The 23965-nt window shown below is 44.4% G+C and overlaps 1 protein-coding gene across 5 annotated transcripts in view; it reads right to left on the bottom strand.

Moving 5' to 3' along the window:
- Positions 1-23965, bottom strand: part of SEMA4D (semaphorin 4D) — a 923316-nt gene that overhangs the window by 482847 nt on the left and 416504 nt on the right. For all 5 annotated transcript variants that reach the window (XM_078675633.1, XM_078675632.1, XM_078675637.1 and 2 more), the window contains exon 4: positions 20233-20291. The gene's annotated coding sequence lies outside the window, so the exon portion shown is untranslated. The remainder of the gene's footprint in view (positions 1-20232; positions 20292-23965) is intronic.

The following is a 23965-nucleotide window of genomic DNA, read 5'->3' as shown; positions in this document are numbered from 1 at the left end:
ACACCATTCTGCATTCTTCAAGAAACTTTCTGTAGCATATTTTCAATCAACGACATCCATATATGTATAATACGGTCTCCTAAAGTAAACTATTTTTAAGGAAATAGATTTGCAATGCTAAAATTGACAAGTTCCTGTCTCCCGCGTCCACTAAGGGCCTGGTTAAGAGTTTTGGATGTGGCACCGGGTCCGCCTCGCTGCTGCACCACCAAGCCCTGCTCAGCAGATCGTATCCCGCGTCCTCTTCCGCAAGACTTCTGGCCCGTATCCTTTCAGGGCACGGTATCTGCAGCTGACTCTGTTCGAAATTTGGGAGTGATGATGGAACCCAATCTACAACTGGATGGTTTCGGAATTAAAACAGTGTCTACCTGCATGATGCTGCTGCGCACCCTACGGAAGATCCTTCCACTGCTCCCGCCCCATGCCAGACCAGAAGTAGTGCGGAGTATCATCTTGAGCAGACTTGATTACTGCAACGCACTACTTCTGGGGGCCCAGTCACCTTGTTGGGCAAACTGCAGCGGGTCCAAAATTCTGCTGCAAAAATGGCACTCTCCCGTCGGCGCCTTGATTCTTCTTCAGCTGCACTCCGGGATCTTCATTGGCTACCCATTCCCCAGCGTGTTGAATTTGAAGCCCTGTGCTTGGTCTTTCGGGCTACTCAAGGGTTTGAGTCCAACTTCCTTGCAGGAGTTGTTCTGCTGGTATACCCCCACCAGATTTATTTATTTATTTTTTAGATTTCTAAAGCGCGTAGCTACCCTGGGGCGTCCCAGCACTGACATACAACCTATCGTTCCAGGAGGGGAGGGGGGAGATAAGCATTATGGAAAGAGCCAGGTATTTAAGTTGCCTGCGGAAGGTGAGTAGGTTGTGTTCTCTTCGAATGGAAAGCGGAAGAGAATTCCACAATTTAGGGGCGTTGTAGGAAAACAATCTTCCCCCCGAACGGGCTCTGTTTATTCTTGGAATGCAGGCAAGGGAGAGGGAATCAGACCTGAGTTGTCTGTTAGGGTGGTAGGGATTGATGAGGGATGTCAGGATTGGCAGGCATTTGCCTTGCATTAACTTGTGTGATGCATAAGGACTTGAAAATGACCCTTTCTTTGATCGGAAGCCAGTGGAGACTTTTAAGAGCCGGTTTGGCTGAACATCTGGACTTGGTTCCTGTAAGGAGTCTGGCGGCTGCATTTTGGGCATATTGCAGTTTTTTATGACTGAGGCAGGAGCTCCTAGATACAGGGCATTTCCGTAATCCAGTCTGGAGATCACTAGACCCTGGATAAGCATTTTCCTAGATTGGAAGGGGAGTAAATGAAGAATCTTTCGTGCTTGTTGAATGAGACCGAAGCAGATGCCAGAGGTTTTCCTGTCTTGGGTTTTAAAATTGAGCTCCTGGTTCAGCCAGATCCCCAGGCTCTTGACTTCTGCTTTCAGGGTAGGGGGTAAGCCCATGCAAGGAGGCCAAGAGAGGGACCTGGGGAGTTTTCGTGGGTTGCCTAGCAGAAGAAGAACAATAGTTACTTACCTGTAATCTGTGGTTCTCCAGTATTGGTGTCTTTCATAGATTCACATGCCTGAATCGTTCCCCGTCGTCGGAGTAGGAGTCCCACGGTACATAAAAAAGCAGTAATATGCCATTTGTACATAGAAAATAACAGTTATACTAAACCAGGAAGTAAAGTAGCACCAGCTGCCATGGAAAAAACTTCCACATTAGTGACTATCCAAGTCATTATGTATAGACCAAACTGCAGCCAATCAGGCCACAGCTCCCACCAGAATACTCTCCCCAGAGACCCAAGCTGTCAGATTTTGTAGCACCGGAGTGTACATGAGTATATATATATATAAATATCTAACAGTCTGGGTGACACTCTGAGGGGAGGTTGGTGGGTGCATGTGAATCTATGAAAGACACCAATACTGGAGAACCACAGATTACAGGTAACTATTGTTCTTCTCCAGTATTAGGGGTGTCTTTAATAGATTCACATGCCTGAATCCGAGTAGTTAGCAGTAATACAATATATCGCTCTTAGACGCTAAGTTAAAAGTTTTCATGCATGAATCTAATGTAATGCAACAACATATTAAAGCGTCAAAAGAGCAAGAGGAGGTGGGAGAGATCATCAGAGGCTCACCTTATTGAAAAAGATTACGCAGGACTGCTCTCCCCACTGAGGCATCGGTATCACTCGAAGAATCCAGACAGTAATGCCTCGTGAATGTGTGCCTGCTGGACCATGTTGCCGCTCTACAGATCTGTAGGAGAGGCACACCAGCAAACAAAGCAGTTTAAGAGGAGACTGCTCTCGTAGAATGAGCTCTAGGTAAGGTCTGTAAGGGTTTACCTGCTTGTTGATGGCAGAGCCCTATCGTTGATGAGACCCACCTAGCAATAGTCTGTTTTGTCACTGCACAGCCTTGTCTCAGTCTGCCATGCGCTACAAATAGCTGATCCGTCTTCCTGATGGCAGCTGTCCTTGAAAGATAAAACTTAAGACATCTCCTAATGTCTAATGAGTGTAAAGTCCGCTCAGCTGACGACTGCGGATTCGGAAAGAATGTCTTAAGTATCACTGGCTCATTTAAATGAAAATCCGATGGCACCTTGGGCATGTACTTCGGGTTGGTGCGCAGTATCACAGAGTCATTCGTGAATTGCAAGAAAGGTGGCTTAGACGTGAACGCTTGCCATGTCACTCACCCTTCTGGCTGATGTTAACGCCAGCAGTAGTGCAACCTTCCAAGTGATGAACTTAAGATCAACTTTATGGATTGGCTCAAAGGGATGGCGCATGAGCTGAGCTAGTACTATATTCAAATGCCAGGATGGAGGTGGCCGACGTATTGGTGGAAACAAACGAAATAAACCTTTAAAGAATTGTTGGATTATTCTTGGGGAGTATAGAGAATTCGTACCATCCTGACGGTATCGGGATATAGCCGCTAAAAACACTTTAAGTGTTGAGTGCGCTAAACCTGATTTAGCCAACTGCAGAAAGAAGGGTAAGATCTTTTCCGGTTCCGCATGCATGGGATGTAAATTCATAGTTTGGCACCAAACACAAAAACGCTTCCATTTAAGTTTGTAAGTTTTGTTCGTTGAAGGCGCTCTAGCATTGGCTAGGACTTCTTGACAGTCATGCGGAATGTTTAAGTGTGGAAACTCATGGTGTTGAGGAGCCAAGCCGATAATTTCAGAGAATGAGGGTCCGGATGATAAACCCTGCCTTCTTGAATTGTCAGAAGATTCGGAATTTGAGGTAGCTGGACTGGTTCGCGTTCTGATAGAAGAAGAAGCTGTGTGAACCAATATTGTCGTGGCCACCGTGGAGCAATCAGAATTATTCGACATGGTTGACTCCTCATTTTCTTGATGACTTTGGGAATTAATGGAATTGGTGGGAAGGCGTAGGCAAATATCCGCTCCCAATTCATTGACAGAGCATCCCCGCAAGATTCTATGTGGGGAATCCAGCTCGCAAAGTGTGTACATTTCTTGTTCCGATATGTTGCGAAAAGATCCAGATCGGGGTGACCCCATCTCTGGAAGATCCGATCCAGCGCTGGCTGATGCAGTTCCCACTCGTGAGTGCTGCTCTTGGACCTGCTCAGGGAATCTGCCAGCACATTGGCTACTCCTGGAACATGCACCGCTGACAAGTTGATGTCGTGATTCAGAGCCCAATTCCAGATCTCTTGAGCCTGCTGGGACAACCGGGCAGATCTTGTGCCCCCCTGCTTGTTCAGGTAATGCATGCTCGTTGTGTTGTCTGTTCGAATCAACACTGTCGAGCCTTCCAGTATCGCCTGAAAAGATTTCATGGCGAGGAAAATGGCCCTTAATTCCAATAGATTGATGTGCCATTTCTTTTGTTGTCTGTCCCATTTGCCACTGATCGTCATCCCTTGAAGGTGAGCGCCCCAACCTTCTAGCGAGGCATCCATGGTTACGATGAATCTGGGGATTTCTGCGAGGAAAGCACAACCCACCTGCAGGTTGTGTTTCTGACTCCACCACAGGATTGTATTCTTCATTCGAGGTGTTAAGGTGATGATATCCTCGAAGGAACCTGATACCTGCACCCATTGGTGACTGAGTTCCTCTTGTAAGGGTCTCATCCTCAGACGACAGTTTGGAGTGAGAGGGATGCACGATGAGATCATCCCTAGGAAAGATTTGAATTTTCGAACAGAAATGCACTCTTTTCTGAGGAGTGTAGTTGCCATCTTTTGAATCTTCTCCGGTCTTTCGCTTGAAATGAAGACCTGAGCGAGCTTGGAATCCAGCGTTGCTCCTAGGAAAGACTTCCTTTGTGATGGTATCAGATCTGATTTCTCGAAGTTCACTGAGAAACCCAGGCTTTGAAGCAGGCAAAGGCATTTCTGGACATGTCTGCTTGTTGTGGCGTAGGAATTGGCCTTGATAAGGCAATCGTCCAGATATGGGTATATCTGAATACCCTGCAATCGTAAGTGGGCCGCTACAGGTGCCAACATCTTTGTGAATACCCTTGGGGCTGAACGTAGTCCAAAGGGAAGCACCTTGAATTGGAAATCCCTGCCAGCCACTCTGAACCTTAGGAACTTCCTGTGTCTGGGGAAAATGGGTACGTGGAAGTAAGCATCCTGAAGGTCGAGTGTTGCCATGTGGTCCCCTTCTGCCAAAAACTGGAGGATCTCTTGGAGTGTCAACATTCTGAACGTTAATTTTTTGATGTATTTGTTGAGGGCACGCAAATCGAGGATGGGGCGCCATTCCCCCGATTTTTTGCGGATCAAGAAAAAACGAGAGTAAAAACCTTTTCCTCTCTGAAGTTGAGGTACTCTCGATTGCCCCCTTTCGAATCATTGTATTGATTTGGATGAACAGCTCTTTGAGATGTGCTGGGGGCGGTCCCTTTGGGGGTGAATTTGGAGGGGTTTTTACAAATTCTAATATGTGGCCCTTGGAAACCACATCCAGGACCCATTTGTCTGTGGTAATATTTGACCATTTTGAGCAATGTAGGGATATTCTTCCTCCAATTTGTTTGTGGCTGGGACAAAGTGGTGGCAGGATGGGATTCTCACATTTTGTTAGTGTTGTCTCTGCCCCGATATGTTGTTTTCCCTCGGGCTGTGAATAATTATTTCTTCTCTGGCCATAAGGTTGTTGCTTATATGGCTGGTACCTCTGGGTATTTTGGTTGTTCGCATATGAACGTTGTTGGTAATATCCTCCTCTATTTGTGAAGTTACCTCTTCCTTTAGCACCACGAAAGGAAGATTTCGGATACTGCAGAGTACCCAACGATCGTGCAGTTTCGGTATCCTTCTTGATGGCCTGCAAAGCCTCATCCACATGCGAGCCGAATAGGTACTCGCCATCATAAGCCATGTTCAGCACCTTGGCTTGCACCTCCTGCCTAAAGGATGTAGATTTCAACCATCCCTCTCTTCTAAGCACAGCAGCTCCTGCCAACTGTCTAAATCCTGTAGCTGCCGCATCCACTGCAGCATCAATGATCTCCGACGAAGCACACTCCCCTTCCTGCAGAATTTTGGTGGCTTCGGTACGGTCCGGTTCAGGCAGTTTTTGAATGTATGGCGATATGTCTGACCACATCTGCCTATCATACCTGCCGAGAATTGCCAATGAATTAGCAGCTCTGACTGTGGTCGCTGCAATAGTCGATACCTTTTTCCCAATGGTATCGAGTCGCCTCCCATCTCTGTCCGTAGGAGTGGAGATCTGAGATGATGGGTTCTTCGCTCTCTTTTGAGCTGCTTGCGAAATGACTGACTCCGTCTTGGCCTGGCCGATCAGGCAAGCAGGTGAAGAAGTTGGTGCCCTGTACTTCTTATCCACTCGGGGTAAAACCGCAGGTAAAGAATTTGGTGTGGCCATGATCTTTAGACCTGCTTTCCAAATGAAGTCTATAATTGGAATAGACCAACTTTGCCTCAGACAAACTTTTAAAGTCGTACAGGAAACATTCATCCTGTTTAGCCTCCATGGTAATGAGAAATCTCTTAGTTGCTTTGTCCATAATCCTATGGAAATTTGCAATATCCACGGGTGGTGACTCAGCCTTTGGTTGTTCATCTGGAGCAGGTGTGTCAGCTTGATAATCTTCATACTCCGACGAGTCCGTTTTATCTAATTCTCCCTCTTCATGAGTTTCCTCATCAGTATGCTCATCATCCGTTTGGTGGTAGGGCTCCGGTGTGGATGGTCGGGCATGCTCCGTTTCTCCTGTCATTGGAGCTCGAGGCTGTGGAGAAGAGATTTGTGATTCGCCTGACTCCGAAGGCGGAAAACGGCGATAATAATCGCTCAACATATACTGCAAATTTTGGAAAAGCTCCATAGGCATTTGCATTCCTGGTGTTGGTTCAGTCTCCAACCTAGGCGGTTGCATCACTTGCTCCTCTTCCTCCTGATCCTTTACAAGTATAAGCAAGTCAGATGGGCTCTTAGCTGCCTGAAATAATTCCTCACCAGACTCATCCCCTTCAGAATCCAAGAGCTTGTCTGGCATCTGTAGTGGCGACAAAGATGCAGACTGAGATGAACGCCTTTGTAATAGAGCCGCAGTGGTGGCTGGAGATGGCAGCTGTATCACATTGCTCCTTGCTGACCAGACTTGAAGATCTGTGCAAGATGACAGCTTTGGTGTTGTTGGATTCTCTTGAGCCACTGGTAATTCTGCTTCTTGTGGCTTAGACTTCGACGTCAACGATGCACTCGTCGACGATAATTCCTCTGTCGACGACTGTGGCTGTTTAGTCTTCGTTGACGAGATGGACTTCGTCGTCGACGACGAAATCGTCGACGGAACAAGTTTCTTCGTCGACGGGACCGTCAACGGGACTATCTTCTTTGTTGACGGGGCAGTCGACGGTGTCTTCTTCGTCGACGATGGGATCGTCGACGGCAGCTTCGTCGACGATGCCGTCGACGACGGTAAGGTCTTCTTTTTTGCCGGTAAGGCTGCCGTCGACGGCAAGCTTCTCGTCGACGCTGGTACTAGCTTCGTCGACGGAGGCTCGACGACGAGAGGTGTGACTATTTTCGTCGACGAGATGGGACGAATCTGGACATGTACAAACGTCGGAGAGGACGCTGAGGACATCACCATAGAAGGTTTTGGCGAGGAAAAAGTCACAGTAGAAGTCACTGCAGTGGCTGTCTGACAGGCAATCGGCAGAGTAGTCGCTGCCTTGGCTACAGGCCTCTGAGGTGACAATAAAGACGCAGTCCTTTTTTAATCTGTTGGCCTCACAGATTTCTCAGAGGATTTTTTCATTTTTGACGTAGAAGGTTCACCAGCGTCTACAGTGAGCTGAGCCCGTCTTGCCACCTTAGCCTTAGGAGTAGTCACATTACTCTCAGCCATCCTCTTCCTAGATCCCATAGAAGACCCTGCAGCCAAACTTCCTACCTCAGAGAGTGGCATACCCTTATCTTTAAGTCGCTGTATCCACAGCAGCAGGCGACCCTCTCTGTCCCTGAGGGTCTTTGAAGGAAATGTGCGACAAATCTTGCACTCCTTAGCCTGATGATCAGGGTACAAGCAGTAGATGCAGAGGGTATGCGGATCCTCCTTGAACAGCCTTGCCTTTCCGCAGGATTCGCAGGCCCTGAACAGGGACTTTGATTTAGACATGATAGAAAGTGAAAACTTTCAAAAGTAGAGAAAAAACTGAGCATAGCTCAGAGAGACTCCCTCTCACACGACGTGCGGTAAAAAATCTGACAGCTTGGGTCTCTCGGGAGAGTATTCTGGTGGGAGCTGTGGCCTGATTGGCTGCAGTTTGGTCTATACATAATGACTTGGATAGTCACTAATGTGGAAGTTTTTTCCATGGTAGCTGGTGCTACTTTACTTCCTGGTTTAGTATAACTGTTATTTGCTATGTACAAATGGCATATTACTGCTTTTTTATGTACCGTGGGACTCCTACTCCGACGACGGGGAATGATTCAGGCATATGAATCTATGAAAGACATCCCTAATACTGGAGAATCTCGGATTTCTCACCGTTTAATTTGAGGCGAGATTCACACATCCAGCGATGGATGTTATTTAGGCAATCCGCCAAGTTGTCCAGACTTTTACTTGAGTGATTTAAAGATACCACCAATTGGGTGTCATCGGCATACATGACTGTTTTTATACCAAATGGGGAGATGACGTCCTCTAAGGGGGACATGTAGACATTAAAAAGCGTGGGGCTCAGGGAGGAGCCCTGAGGAACCCCACACTGTAGGGGGAAAGCCTTGGGCAACACAGGTCCGTCGGACACCTGAAAGGTTCTACCTTCCAAGAAGGATTTGATCCAGGATCTCTTCGTTCTGCTTCTGCCTACTTAGTGACAGTCCCTAAGATCCGGAGAATACGGATGGGTGGCCGTTCCTTTGGCTACACTGCATCCAGGGCATGGAATGCGCTGCCACTGTCCCTCCGAAGCTCAGGAGATTTCTCTTCTTTCAAAAAGGGATTAAAAACTTTTCTTTTCCCAAGGAACTGTAGCCAGCTGTCACAGTAATGCTTTTTGCGTACAGATCTTGAAAGATCACAGCGCCAGGATACCCGCCGGGTGACAGCTGCGCTTTACAAGTATGCCATACATACATACATACAACCCATGGTCAGGCCACCTGCCAGATTCCGAGCTATTTGCATGGCTGGAAGTTTTTTTTTTTTTTTTTTTTTTTTTTTTTTTTTTAACATTCCCATGTCGGTGCCCTGAAATGGGCACCACAACAGGAACACCAAAAACTCACCGAAAAGTCCATGCCATGCAGGAACTGGGGTGCATGCATGGACACCTCATGTCGCAGAGGCACACAGAGCCCTTTAGGGCCCATTTTGTTTCCTCTATCACGGTTTTATAGAAGAGGAACCGCCGTGAAAACTGTGGCAGAGAGGAAACTTGCAGTCTGCTTGGCGGGACCCCGGAGGTCCCGTCAAGAGTATTGCCGCATCCGGACCACTGCAACACCACCAGGGAAATTAGTTTTCCTGGCAGCTGCGGCGGGGCAATGGCGGTCTGACCCCCCTAATTGTAATAGGGCGGTCGGAGGGTCGCCATTGCCATGCCCCCACGAGTCTGGCAACCCATTGACCGCCAGACTTGTAAGTTGGCCCAAAGTCATTATCTGAATTTCCTTTCAATAGGAAATTTATGATTGAGAGTCTCCATACCTGCCTGTAGAATATAATATTTAATCTTGTAAAGTCAAAAGAAAAGTAACCGTATTGAAATGCAAATTATGGTGTGTTTTCTGGTCTGCCAAGGTAAAAGCTAGTCGTATTCGCTCTTCAAGTTTATTAACTCTAACCTCAAGACACCACAAAACAAGTCAGTTACCAATTCCATTCTCATTTCCTTCTCTTTAGAGATGCATCCTTTTATGTAACCCTCCTCCTTGGTGGTTGTCAATCTAGTAATAGGCTTTTCAGAGATGAGGCATGGGTTTAAGGAGCAGGCGCTGGCCATAGGGCGGAAAGCCAGGCTGTCTTCCTACTCATTTGAACTTCGTGCGTAGTGTCTATTCACTCCAACTAAAGATGGTAGAAGTTTTGAAGGAAGAAGCGGATTTTACTTTGGGCATTTCAATACGACTTGAGGGATGAGCAGTGAGATTCATAAGCATATTTTTTTTGTTTTAGAGACTTACGTTATCAAGATGTACGACTGTGCATTAATATCAAACTTAGTCAACTTCTGACTTAACCCTCAGTTTGCAATACTACAGGTTGGGGCATGGCATCATGGGAGCAAACCATCTCTTAAACTAATACGGGACAATCTTTTTAGAGTCACAGGTCTGAAAAAGGGGCATTTAACCGCTATAGGCCTCATAGTGAACCCTCCTATTTTACTGCAATCATTAATCATATCAGAGCACTGAGTAGGTCCATAGGCTTGCAGTAAACAAGGGCAACCCAGAAACTCTTGAAAGCTTGGGTAAACATAAACCAAATAACAAAAGGCTCAGAGGCATCATTCAAACCCTAACTCATGAAATATAAATAGATTTTATCAAGAATATATGCTTAGAGATATTTCTTAGTGTTGAGCAAAGCCAAACCGGTTTCAAAGAAGCAAGTAGTGGACGGACGTCGATGTTTCGGTCTCTTGTACAATTAATATGCAAGCCCTTCCTCAGAACAATGTTTAGAAACAAAATACCCCACTCATGACAGCACTTCAGTTATTGCAGTATGAAAAGTAAAAATTTTACTTTGAAGAGGGGTTCTGATGAACATATAGCGTGGTCTAGTAGCTCTGCTCCAGATTACAGATATAAATGGTCAGAACCCTCTAAGGGGTATTTTCTTTCATTGCTTGCTTCTTTGCAACCAGGTTTGGCTTTTGTCAACATAAATGTTGTTTTCAACAAATATGGTCTCTCTCGAACTATCTAATTATAAGAGTGGATCAACAGTACTTTTGGCCTCATCTATGGACTTGGGGACAATTTTGTCTTTGTTTGGAATTTATGTAACCCCATATTCCTGTTTGTCTTTTGTGTTTGACCCTTTAAGTAAAAAACGCTTACTTTCTTGTATACTCCTGAGTGTTGAATTCTTTTCTTTCTCACTTTGATGTTCAGAACTATTTTATTTGTATTTATTTATTTTATTTTTAATGTTTTCTATAGCATGAACAAGACCCTGAATAGGGTATGCAAGCGCTTCCCAGTACAGAGCAACAAATTCAAGACAGTTTAGTAAGGTCCTACAGATGGATATCTGGAATATATGAAGTTCGGTAAAGTACGAATCGATAATGACATACTAAGTAGAAATAGGTTTTTCAGTTCGGTGCAGTAGGAAACAAGTTCAAGTACAAACAAATCATATTTGGTGAGGCTGTCATCACGGGTAACAGATACAAGTTTAGAATAGCGGAATGGTTCATTGCAAGGAGGAGTGAAATCGAAGGTAAAGCTTCTTCAGGAATCGGATCTTGTAATTGCCAAAGTGAGGAGAGTCACTCCAGGAGAGGGGCAAGTCGAAAAGTTATCTGTTAAAGTTTATAGAGCCCCAGTGAATGAAGATTTCTAAGGAGAAATTTGTTCATCAGGAAGGTCTTAGCTTCGTTTTTAAATAACGTCGATGAAGAGGTTTTTCTGATGCTCGGAGGGAGTGAGTTTCAGATTCTTGGTGCAGCTCCGGAAAATGCTTATCATATATACGTTTCTGGGCTTAGTATTGGGGGGTTTTGTGGTGTAATGCTTTGTGTGTGATGCAGGCTATCTTTAGGTGAATTCTTGCTTCATAGGGCAGTCAGTAGAGCACCTTCAGGTGCAGCAAGATATGGTTACATTTTCTGGATCCTGTTAAGAGTCTTGCGGCTGCGTTGAGACAAGCTTTTAAAGGGGCTGTTGAGTTCTTGGGAAGACCGGATAGAGTTGAACATCCGTATTCCAACCTAGGGATGGCTAATGCCTGAACTGCAGTTTTGAGGTTCGGATTCTCAATGAATGGTTTAATTTTTCTGAGATAGCGGATATGAAAGCGGGAATTTTTTTGCCAGCATGTTGATGTGTTTTTGCATATTTAGGTTCTTATCCAGTGTGATTCCAAGCGATTTGATTGAGGCCACTACGACCGGCCTACAGTTTAGAGCATTGATCATCCTGGTCCACTCCTTTATACTGGTTCCATAAGGAATATTATTCTTATCCAGGATGATTAGTAGCTTAGAAAAGGTATTTCGCCATTTAGCCATTTGTCCGGTGAAAAATATAAGGCCATTGATTATTATACCTTTCTTTACGTTGAAGGAGGGGTCAAGGAACAGAGTTTTGGGGCTTTTACTAAGAAGGTTGTGTTTGAAGGTTTTGCTACCATTCCTAGATAGATTGGAGGGGTATGGTATAGAGTAGGAGTTACTGCCTTTAAGTTTTATAGTTACTCCCACCATGATGTCGTTTTCCTTGTTCTGGGTGGAAAGACCAGTTTGCAATCCTATGGAGTAAATGGTAGGGATATGTATTTCAAAGGGAAATATAGGGACAGGTCTTGACATAGGCCAAGAGATATGTATTTCAGAGGGAATTTAAAGAATGCTTTGCTAAATAGTCAGATGGGCCACGTATAACAGTGGGTTGGGTTTCGTAACAAGATGGCTGCCACTTAATAGGTAGCACAAAGAAAAACCAAAGGTGGTGATGGACGGAGCGTTGACAATACAAACACTCACCCCCAGTCAACTGATCTGGATTTAATCCATCACCGTTCTTTAGCTCACTCCGCCACCCCAGTTCAGACATGGCCATATGCAAATCAGTCTGACCCTGTGCCTCATGGGAACAGTTCAGCTCGAACTGCCAAGCCATGTCTTCCCTGGACCGGAATCAAGCTTCCCAGGACCGGTTTCTGGCATTACAGCCGTCTTCAGCCGGGCTTGCTTGACTCCAGTGGCAAAGTGAGCAAGGGACTCACGTCTGAGCATACCCTGCCAACTTAGGGCGAACAAAGAAAAACCAAAGGTGGTGATGGACGGAGCGTTGACCATATAAACACTCCCCCCCCAGTCAACTGATCTGGGTTTAATCCATCACCGTTCTTTAGCTCACTCCGCCACCCCAGTTCAGACATGGCCATATGCAAATCAAGCTTCCCAGGACCGGTTTCTGGCACTGAACTGGTGTGGCAGAGTGGGCTAAAGAACGGTGATGGATTAAACCCATATCTTTTGACTGGGTGCGAGTGTTTGATTGATTCAGATGCTCCGTCCATCACCACTCCCTTTTGTACAGACTTTGTAGGTGGCAGCAAAGGATGTCATGTTGGCCTTTCTATTCATGGGTGAATAGTCCTCTTTTGCTTTTTACGGGTTTCAGCATTTTGTACTCTGGGCAGGGGAAAAATGGCACTACGGGTTCACCTTTCCCACCCAATTTCAAATGAAACTGCAGATCCTTTTTGTCAGGTGGCCCAATAGTAGCGCCAGTCTGATGAAGGAGCGTTGCTCACCGACTGCAGGGGACAAGATCGCAGGCCAACCGGGACTCAAGAGGAGTAGGGCAGGCGCTTAAAATAAAAGCAGCTCGGAGGCTCCGGTGTAGCTGGTCGGCCTTCAGGAGGGATGTAGGGAACGGTTCAAAACATAAGCTTTTTTGAGAGGCTCTGCGGCCCCGGTGTTGGGTGCACAACTGTCCACATGCTCACCCACGCACGATGAGAATGGCAGCGGTCCCAGTCGACCAGTTCTGAGGGCGGATGGTTCAAGCAAAAGCCTTCACAAAGGCTCTGTGGTTCTGTAACTGTGTGCGTGGCCTCTAGGCTGCTCGAATCTGCACACAGGAGGGGGGATTAGGTCAACTGGCTGGCACAGAGAATACAAAGGGCAGATGAGTATTAGCTTTGTTTGGTGTTCACTGCCAATACATCATCAAATACTGAAGAGTAAAGGGAAGCACTTTGTTGCAGTAGAAATCAATGCTATATCCACCAGATGACAAACTGCACCACATTTGTGCCTATAGAACTGGACGCAAGATAATAAAGCTTTAAACGTCATTTTCCAAACTGATAAACTTTGCAACAAGGCCAGCACTACAATATGCTGTTCATATATTCAAAATAACCTTGCTTGGCGACAGGAGGTTATTCATCGCCAGAGAATCCAAATTTGAGTTCAACTCTGAAGTTTATGCTCCATTACTGTGATTCAAAGGCCTTCACTGGGGACATCTACTTACATAAGGAACCACCAGTCTAACGGTTCAGTCATTACTAAAAATCATCTTTTACGCTGGAAAGCATATATTCTTGATGTTCGCAACCCTCATTGCTGGAGAGAAGATGAGTCAAGTTGAATGTATCAATCATCTATGGTGCCCGGGAATAAATCAGAGGATCGCGGCTGGTTTACTGAGAAATGTGGACTGCAGAAAGTGTAGATACTCAGTGAATAGTTAGGAATATGAGTTTCCATGTTGGCAGTCTGATTATAGAATCCCCATGTATTGGTAACCTCACTCCTATATATTGGTTAAGAAAAGCTATTACAATACATTTTTATGCTCACCACTGAAATCAAAAGAACTGGCCTTTTGGTTCTAGTGCTACTCTGCGTGACAGACCTAGTAATTCTGCACACAGTTCATCACACTAAGGCAACAAAACCCCTCTAAGCAATAAAACATGCCAACGTAATAGCATAAACCACAAATACCAACTCCATTTATCCATCACCCCCCCCAGAAAGCTACTGACCTAAAATAAGTGTACATTTACAATGTAACTTCCATTACATCACATACAATGTCAACAGTGAAATGAAAATACAGATATTTTAAGGTTTTATGTATGAAATTATAATAAGAGTGTCTCAGAAGGTTACATTCCAAAACTGAAAGACTACTGACATTTATAAGTTATGATGAATTACTCAACTGTAGCTACCAAGAGAGAACATAGTTGACTCCACAATGCACATACCAAATTAACAATGATGCTTCTCATTGCACCTAAAACCTAGAATCCACTTGGCATTTCTTGCCATGTCCTCCACACTCTGGACACAAGGTCTGCTATTAACAGAACCTGTGCAAAGTACAGTGGCCAACTGAACACTGCCTTTTTTCATGCTCAATAAGCTATAAGCATAGAGCTGGCCTCCAAATGCAGCTCCGTAGATGATGGATTAATCTAATTATTTATTTATTTTACAGATTTATAGAGCGCATGGCTGCCCATAGGCGTCCCAGCGCTGAGAGACAAAACCTGAAGAGGGATATTTTATGGGAACAGCCACGTTTTGAGAGCTCTACGGAATGTAAGAAGGTTGGGTTGGGCTCTGAGGCTAAAGGGGAGCGAGTTCCAAAGTTTGCCGGCGTTGAGGGAAAACAGTCGGCCGCCTGAGCGGGCCTTTCTGATCCTGGGGATTGAGGCTAGGAAGCAGTTGGAGGAGCGAAGAGGTCTGGGAGTGATGTAAGGTGAGATGAGATTTTGGAGTATGGGAGGGGCTTTGCCATGCATGATCTTGTGTGTCGTGCAGAGAGCTTTGAATTGAATTCTCTCTTGGATGGGAAGCCAATGGAGGGCCTTAAGTGATGGTTTGGCAGAGCAGTGACGATGGGTGCCTGTGAGCACGCGGGCTGCCGCATTCTGGGCCGTCTGGAGTTTGGCTAGGACTTTTTTGGGGGCCCCTAGGTATAGGGCATTGCCATAGTCCAAACGGGAAAGTACAAGGCCATGGATGAGGAGTTTGCGCGATTGAGTCGGAAGCAGGGGTAGTATTTTTCTTGCCGATCTTAATAGACCGTGACAGGTTCCAGCAACTTTCCGTGCTTGGGCTGAAAAATTAAGTTCTTCATCCAACCAGATGCCCAAGCTTTTTATTTCTGGTTTAGACGCAGGGGGGGGGCCCATGGCTGACGGCCATATGGAGATAGAGCTGTATAAAGATTGATTACCTAAAAACATAATCGCCGTTTTTTCGTTATTTAGCTTAAGGTGGGAGTTACTCATCCATTTTGTGATTTCGGTCAAGCAGGAGTGAAGGTTGGGAATGGAGAGGTCTTGCTGGCTGAGAGAGACCACAAGTTGAGTGTCGTCGGCATATGTCAGGAGTTTGATGCCGTATGGGACGACGACCTTCTCGAGAGGGGACATATAAACATTAAAAAGGGTTGGGCTCAAAGACGAGCCCTGAGGAACCCCACAGTTGATGGGTGTCGGTCTGGACGTAAAGGTGCCCTCTGTCACCTGAAAAAATCGGTTTTTGAGGAAGGATTCTAACCACGCCAAGGCCATTCCTGTGACTCCAAGGTGTTTGAGTCTTTGGATAAGGATGTGGTGATTGACGGTGTCGAAAGCGGCACTAAGATCCAGGAGGATCACTGCCACTGATCCTCCTGAGTCTATGATCTTCCTTGCCTCCTCGACTACCGCCAATATAGCTGTCTCGGTGCTCTGGCCTGGCCTGAATCCTGTTTGGGAGGGTTCCAGTAGTTTATTGGACTCAAGGTATTGGGAGAGATTTAGGTTGACATGTTTCTCAGCTATTTTGCTGACACCTGGAAGTAAGGAAATTGGCCTGTAGTTGCCAAGTTCTAGTGGGTCGAGATGGGGTTTTTTGAGCAGAGCTCTCACCATAGCTTTTTTCCAGGTGGGGGGGACAATCCCTAGAGAGAGTGAGTCGTTAATGAGTTTTGTCAGTTTTGGTAGAATGGTGGGTCCGACTAGTTTCAGGATATTCAATGGGGCAGGGTCAGAGGGGCTGCCACTTTTAATAGAGCTGAGTATGCGAGAAGTGATGTCGGTTGTGAGAGGAGTAAATACTGACAGCTGATAGCTGTGAGAGTTGACGTCAGAGGGGGGACTGAGGGCATTGAAGGGGGTGGAGGGGAGTAAATTGATGAGATTAGTGATTTTGGAGTTAAAAAATTCTGCAAATTCGTTGCAGCGGGTGACTGAAGGTTCCACCAGAGGGGGGGGGTCTGGTGTTTTGAGCAATTTCTTCGCTATTTGGTAGGTTTCCCGGGCAGAGTTGTGGGACACTTTAATTTTCTCCTCAAAGTAGTTAATTTGTGCAGCTTTGATTGCTTTTTTGTAATTGAGAAGAGTAGTTTTGTATTTAGTTTTAGTTGTATGGTCAAAATTTTTTCTCCAATCTCTTTCAGATCTTTTGCAGGCTTTTTTTAGCAGTCGCAATTCATCAGTGAACCAGGGAGAGGTGGGTTTGTTCCGTGGATTACAGGAGATTTTTCGGGGGAGAGTTTTGTCTAGGGAGTTGGCAATCCATTCTGAGAATTCTGTATCAGCGCTGATGGGGTTGTCGTTGGATGCGGGTGGAGAGCTCTCTAGATGATAAGTCCAGGTTTCTACATTCAGTTTAGACCAAGATCTTGACGTTTTACTGGGGGGAGCGGTAGTACGGGGAACACGGGTGATCTGCCAAAATAGAGGAACGAGGTGGTGGTCAGACCACGGGACTGGGATGGGATCACGTATAGTCAAGTCGTGAATGTTGGTAAATACTGGGTCTAACAGATGTCCCAGGATGTGAGTGGGTAAATGGCCCAGTAATTTCAATTGAAGGGTCTCAAGGTCTGTTACCAAGTCGGCTGTCTGTTTGATTTCCTTTTTGTCGAAATGGATGTTTAAATCACCCAGGATCAGGCATGAAGAGTTGGTTGCGGTCAGAGTGTACGAGTGTTCCGTTAGGGATTCGCAAAACTGACCTAATGGTCCTGGGGGGCGGTAGATAAGGAAGCCTGAAATGGATTGGCAGGGGGAGACCTGGATAGTATACATGACATTTTCGCAGTCAGCAAGGGGGCTGCCTTGGATACGGCATGGCAGCTGTTCTTTATGAATTATGGCAATGCCACCGCCTTTTCCTTTAGGTCGGTCAATGCGCTGAATGAGGAAGCCCTGGGGAAGGGAGTTGACAATGTCGGGATCTGAGTCCGGTCCCAGCCAAGTTTCCGTTAGGAAAAGCACTTCTAAGCTAAGATTTTCCAATAGAAGGTGGATTTCTGTCGAGTGTTTAGGGAGAGATCTGCAGTTGATGAGGGCCATGCGTATCGGGATAAGGGGAGGCGATATGGGTACAGAGGGGTTACAGCTGTATGAACAGTAGGTGCATCGAGTGGGAGGGTGGTCAACGGAAATGCCGTGTAGGCATGAGCTATGTACCTTTTTGTTAAGGCGTAGCAGGTCGTCTTTATTGTATCTCCGAGTAAGGGTGCTGGCTTTAGTAGTGTGGCTTGGCTCCGCGCTCTGCCTAGCGCAACTACATGCACTTTCAAAACGAATAAATAGCTTACAAAAGATGCAGCAATTATATTCCCTACTAGCAATAAATATCTCCCGGCATCAATAATGGAGTCACTTTCAGAGAACTCCAAAATGGATACTTATAGAAACAAGGTTGTGTTTTCACGGTCTTCAGACAGCATAAAGACGTGGACAGGATTTGTGTGTGGCTTGTGTGATGACAGCAATTATGTGAATCGCGATGTGATATTTAACATCTCCAGGAGTGCCATTATTGATATGGGGTGGGTTTGTGCCTCCCTATAAGGAACTTTAGCTGAAAGGACATTATGGATATGTTAAAAAAAGCACCCAGACAATCCCAAGTTATATTGAGGTATACAGCAAATACGAGCTACCGCTTTTGACCTCATGTCACGAGTGACTCGCATCAAAGTCATCACTGATGAGATCACCTCACCACTGACATTCCTAAAACCATGAGGAGGGGATGGGCTGAGGACACTATATCCAAGTCAAAGTCCAGGCTTTGTTACCAGATGCTGATGACAGCATCTAATGGACGAGGTCAATGTGCTCTTGCAGAACGGGTAAGGAGCTCAAGGCCTTGTTGAAGGTTAGGCCTAGTACATAAAACAAAATTGTTCTGGCCTTCAACCATCCAGAGTGGTTTTCACTCGGAACTCTTGCAACAACTAAAGGTTATGACCAACATTTTCTAGTTAAGGGTGGACGAGTGCTGAACCTCCATCAGTAGCCAACTGGGCACATCAAAGAGAATAAAGCCAACACACTCAGCCCTGGACTGAAGGGCACACCCAAACTGGTATGAGACTACTTGGCATCCTGTGCAGAGGAAGATGATCATTTTCACATAAAATATCCTTTTTGGGACGACATGTCAATCACATGCAATTAAAAGCTGTTAAAATTCCCAATAAACTATTCAATAGTACTTAAAGATGCATGCTGAATTTCCGAAATAATAAACCATACTATAAAATTGCCATCACATTCTGTGGTTACTGTCGCACATGGCAAAGCTTACTCCCTTTATTTTCATTTTTTACTACTTCTATTTATTCTTGTTGAAATATATTCATATATGGGTAATGGCAGACTTCAAGTTGTGAAAAGATGCAAATAATGCCAGCGTGAATCAAAGCTTAGTTTTTAGGCTGACACATGTTGCCTAGAATGCTAATCTGGTCCCCATGCACAATGAAACTCATACACTGTTCTTACTATCGAACTAATAGAATAGATATAATTTCACAGATACAGTTGGCCTCTCCTGACCTTAGCATTTGTCTTGCACAAGAATTTGTTAGAGTAGAGTGGGACATTCATAACTGCCTTCTAAAAACCTTTAACAGCTTTAAGCTGCAATTAAGGGATTGCCCTTATCATTCTAGGTGCATACAAGGAAGGACTGACCTACTCAGGTTATATACAATACAATCAGGTCAAGTTAGGCTCAGCAGGAGAGAGGTTGTTTTGACAAGCATGCATTTTACCAAAATGGGAAAATACAACAAAGGAGAGTGAATGACTTATGTATGAGAAAGAGAAATGTGGCAAAACAATAACAAATGCTGAATAACCAGACGTTATCCTCTAGCAAAGATTGGCAGAGCTAACAACTCCACTCTCTAGCAGTTGTTATAGACTGCTTGGAAAGTTCAATAGTCGCCTGAACTTTAACCTCGGGTCCTGAAGACTGTCCTTTTAAAAATATAACTAAGTTAGTCTTGCTCAAGCAAGACTCTGTTCATCTAGTATAGCGTAGGATCTCTTGCCCGCCTTCACGGGAGAGAGAAAACGTTTTTCCTAACTTCGTCTTAGTTGAACTGATGAGGGCCCCATTCTGCGATGGCTCGAATACTAAGTTATGACATCCTCCACGGATTACATTTAAAGATGGAGTGGGATCTCATCAGGATACTGGCAAATGAAGACCCTAGGGTTTGGCACATTTGTGCGAAACTGGATGAAACCATGTGGCACCCCCCCTCCCCCCCTCCCAATTAACCGTGAATATTTGGGGGATTCACATTTGGGCAACTATTTGCAGGTCGTCCTGTAATGTGATAAACTAATCTGACTATACCTTTCAAGCCCATGAGTAAGTCCCGACTGTGTCAAACAGCGGGGTACCAACTGGTGGAAGAATCAATCTCAAGTGTTCAACATTCAGGAGGCCACCTTTACCACTCGGCATGTGTCCTTTCGAGAATAGAAGCAGCATCTGAATTCGCACATATGGCTTAGATATGTGAGAGCTTGGAATGGAGTGCCAATGGAGGTTTGTATTTGCCAAACAAATATATACACACACACAGCAAGAGTACAATGCAACCAGTAAGGAATGGTTGTGAGTTAAGCTTTTTTTTGATTCATTAAGGCATATTCTGTAGACGGCGCACATGTACATGAGACCAGCACTTGAAATATTAAATAAAACATTAGATAAAATTGCAAATATTACCTCTCTGCTGTTAATCAGTTGTATTTCATTCTGACAGTGGTTTAAGCAGGCTAACCTTCCTAAAATAAAAAAATAAAAAGACAATGACTAAATATGTCACACAAATATATATAAAGCTTCAAGAAAAGTTAGAGTAAAATATTTGACAATCTGGTTTCTGGTGGTACAAGTAAACAGTACAACTACATTTTCGCATTAAAATATATATTGTTTACATTGAATACAACCTATACTTAGTATAATGACTATTTTATTCACGCTATTGCTACATTCACTTGATTTCAGTTTATTTAGCAATTAAGGTTCATTACAATCAAACAGAAGAAACTGAGAGACGAAATAGAACAATAATGTATAGCCGTTTGAGATATGATGCTTCCAGCCAAGGGTTGAGAGCTATAAAAATGTTCTTTCTACGCCCTTTCAGTAATAGATCAGTATTTGAATTAAAGGTAGCGATTATATTTTCCAGCCACAAATCTCTTTAGAAACAAATGTTTATAGCTTTGAAAGCAACAAACTACACTAATTAAAAAACACATGGTCATTTTTTAACAAATTTAGCTTTACAAAAAAAACATGTTTCTTCCTTGCAGCCCCACTCCACACACCAAGGACCACTGAAATAAGCAGCTGTGCAAAAATAAAGAATATACTTTGACCTCAGTGAAGTGGTCTTGTTTTTTAACAAAGTATATTATTTTACCCGTCCGACATTTTAATCCACATATTTAGAATAAACTGGATAACTATTGATTCAAGGGCATGTCCTACTTAAAGTAGTGTTAATTATACACACAGACACTGTCAGGCTTTACTTTTATTCCAACTTGAATCTAACTAGCATGGTAAAACAAGCACTGGCGTTGCCAATAGGTCTCGCATTAGGAAAGTGTGGGCTATTGGTATTGTAAATGACAATTATTTTTTTAATATGTGTTGGCACTGAAAATATATAAATTAATAGCATTGTTATTTACAAAGCCAATAGCTTACAATTTCCTAATGAATTATTCAGATTATAAACATGAGCCATGTGGCAAGAGCGCCTCCTGCCGGTAGATTTAAGACTGGTGTTAGTCTCTAAAATGTCCTCCTCTTAATCTACAAATGTAAAACTTGAAAAGAAATAAGTAAACAAAATAGAGAAGAACTACCTGAAGGACGGAGCACATAAAACAAAATAATGAAGACATGAATTATAATGGACTAACCCTGCACCACGAAGAAACTCAAGGCTCGTTTTGATATTTCATTACGTAGCTTCATTTTTTTTTTATTAATTGTTGATACAAAACTCCAGCCACAAGGAAAATATAGCATTGCCCAAAGTAGGAGTGAAAGTTAACAGTGAAAACGAGAGATTGTTGATAAGCAGAGTGCTAAACACATGTAGAGAGCATTCCGTATATTTTGAAAGTAAAAAACGCTGTAAACAGCAAAGAAGCTTGTCCTACGGCGTGGAAAACTAGATGTGCGGGCCGGCCAGCAGTGAATAATTAGGGGGGAGGTGCTGGGGAACAGATGGCCGTGAAGCAGGGGGCACCCTTTGAAGTCACGGCCTGCGGCCGTGAATAAGTGAGGGCGGGGGCGGGGCAGCGGAAGCCTTTGATGAGGCAAATGCTGCTGGCAAAGCTGGCTGGGGAGGGGGAAAGTTTATGGCCCAAAAGCGCGTGCCTGTGGCCACGAGAACTCGAAGAAAACCGCATGGAAAAACCCGTGGTTTCACGAGTATTTTGAGCACTTGAATTCTCGCTCCCTCAATGCGCTTGCGTGCATTGATAGGTCGCGAGACCTAAAAAAATAGCTCAATAAGTTGAACGTTAATAACTTGACGAAAGTATGAATCAGCAGCTTACAAGTTCCAATCCCTAGCTCACTCAGCCCGTCCATCCTCTGAAGTTCGTACACTGAGTACCAAAACTGTGAAATAGTATCAGGTCTTCGTAACAGCGCATGAAACGCTGTATGGAAGACAAGTTATTGGAGCCAAAGGCACTAAACAGCAAGGTGGTTGAAGAAGCAGAGGCTGAATGAGGTGTGAGCGAGTGCAAGACCTCAAGGGCGTGTAGCACCTACCAAAGGCTCATGAGCCGAGGAGCATTACCATGATTACAGTAACGGGCCTACGGCTCCTCCAAGTTAACAGCAGCAACTCGACTTAAGAACTTCAGTGGGTAATCTTGGTAACTCCTTTGAAGACTTGATCCAACTGTGCGTTCCTGAAATAGGCCACATTCATATAATGCATTCAAAAAATAAGATGCATTTTTTCTACAACAGATTTGTCTTCAGCATCAACCGAACTCTGGATCACCCAAATTTTCAGATGATCTAGATTTGTCAGCTTTTGCACAGTTATTTGTATGAGCTCGAGAGATGAATGGAGGGGAAGGCAGAGGACATTTTACACGTTTTAAGTTGGGGCAGTCTGGGTAGCATTATTTTTTAAACCCTAAGGCGGGGAATCAGGGGGAAGAAACCGACCCTTACATGTCGATGTACTTTTATAAAAAAACAAAAAACAAACGATATCACTTCAGGAGATGACAATCTCTCACGCAATGCTTTTTTTCCTTTATTTGAAAATCTGTACCTACAGTAGATTCTGAGAGAAAAAGCCAGTTAGTCAAAGTATGAGGTTGCCATCTGTTTATAGATATAGGAACAGACCATAGTGTGCTATGTTCCTAGTACTACATACATTGAAATGGACTGCCTGCTACATCATGCAGGTAGGCCTGGATTAAGTATGGACAATGCATGAGCATAGGCTGGGTTTGAAGGAGGAACAATGTCCTGAAAAGATCTATCCCTCCTCGCACAGCATACACACACCCAATTTCAGCATTGCTCTATGATACACATTTTTAGCGGGATTCTCCAATTAACTATAAATATGAGATCCATGAGTTATGAATACCTGAATATTCTCAGTGAGACCAATGAATATTTGCAGGTCTAGTCTGTGAATTTGCCAGATCATAAGAATGTGAGCTTTAAGCAAAGTCCTACTAATTATAAGGATACTGCAAGCCATAAGGAGGAGTCTGACCATGGATGAACAAGAAAAAAGGAAGTTACTTTATGAAGCAATGGCTCTCCTTGGAATCTTTAAAATTCCTTTTATGAATGCATTTTATTCCTTAAAATACATGGTGACGCAGTTAGCATTGTGATTGATTTATAAAAAGGTTCCACTTTAATTAGTTCATCACACCGCACAGCAACTGCTGCCTATGCTACCCAAATTCACAATAAATCACTTTTCAGAGAGATCCTTTATCAGATCAACATAACACAGCCGCCCTCTGTTCACCACTAGCGCTTCCTGTGATGGAAACACCAGCTATGGAACAACCGCAAACACACCTGTAAGATTGCAGCAGTAAATCACATATGGCCCAAGGATGTGATGCTTAAGAAACGAGTCCGATTCACACACTCCAACACAAACAAAGGCTCAGCAGAGGGCCTGCATTCGGCCTAAGGACAAGATACGAGAGCAACCGCCCAGTTGAATTCATCAGATAAAGCCTAAACAATACCTAATAGTAAGCGTTATCCCAGATTATACACATGAAACACCCGGCCACTTGGGCCCATCACTACCACCATCAGAGTCACCATTGCAGACTTTTCAAAAATGAACTATGGACACTTTAGGGACAGAAGCACCAGTAGGGTTTTCCCCGGACTTTGCAAACACTTTGTGGATAGGAGCACCCATAGG

Source organism: Lissotriton helveticus, chromosome 2_1 (genome assembly GCF_964261635.1).
Source record: "Lissotriton helveticus chromosome 2_1, aLisHel1.1, whole genome shotgun sequence".
Lineage (NCBI taxonomy): Eukaryota > Metazoa > Chordata > Amphibia > Caudata > Salamandridae > Lissotriton > Lissotriton helveticus.
The sequence above is the reverse complement of the archived record's forward strand: the minus strand, read 5'-3'. Positions and strand labels throughout refer to the sequence as shown.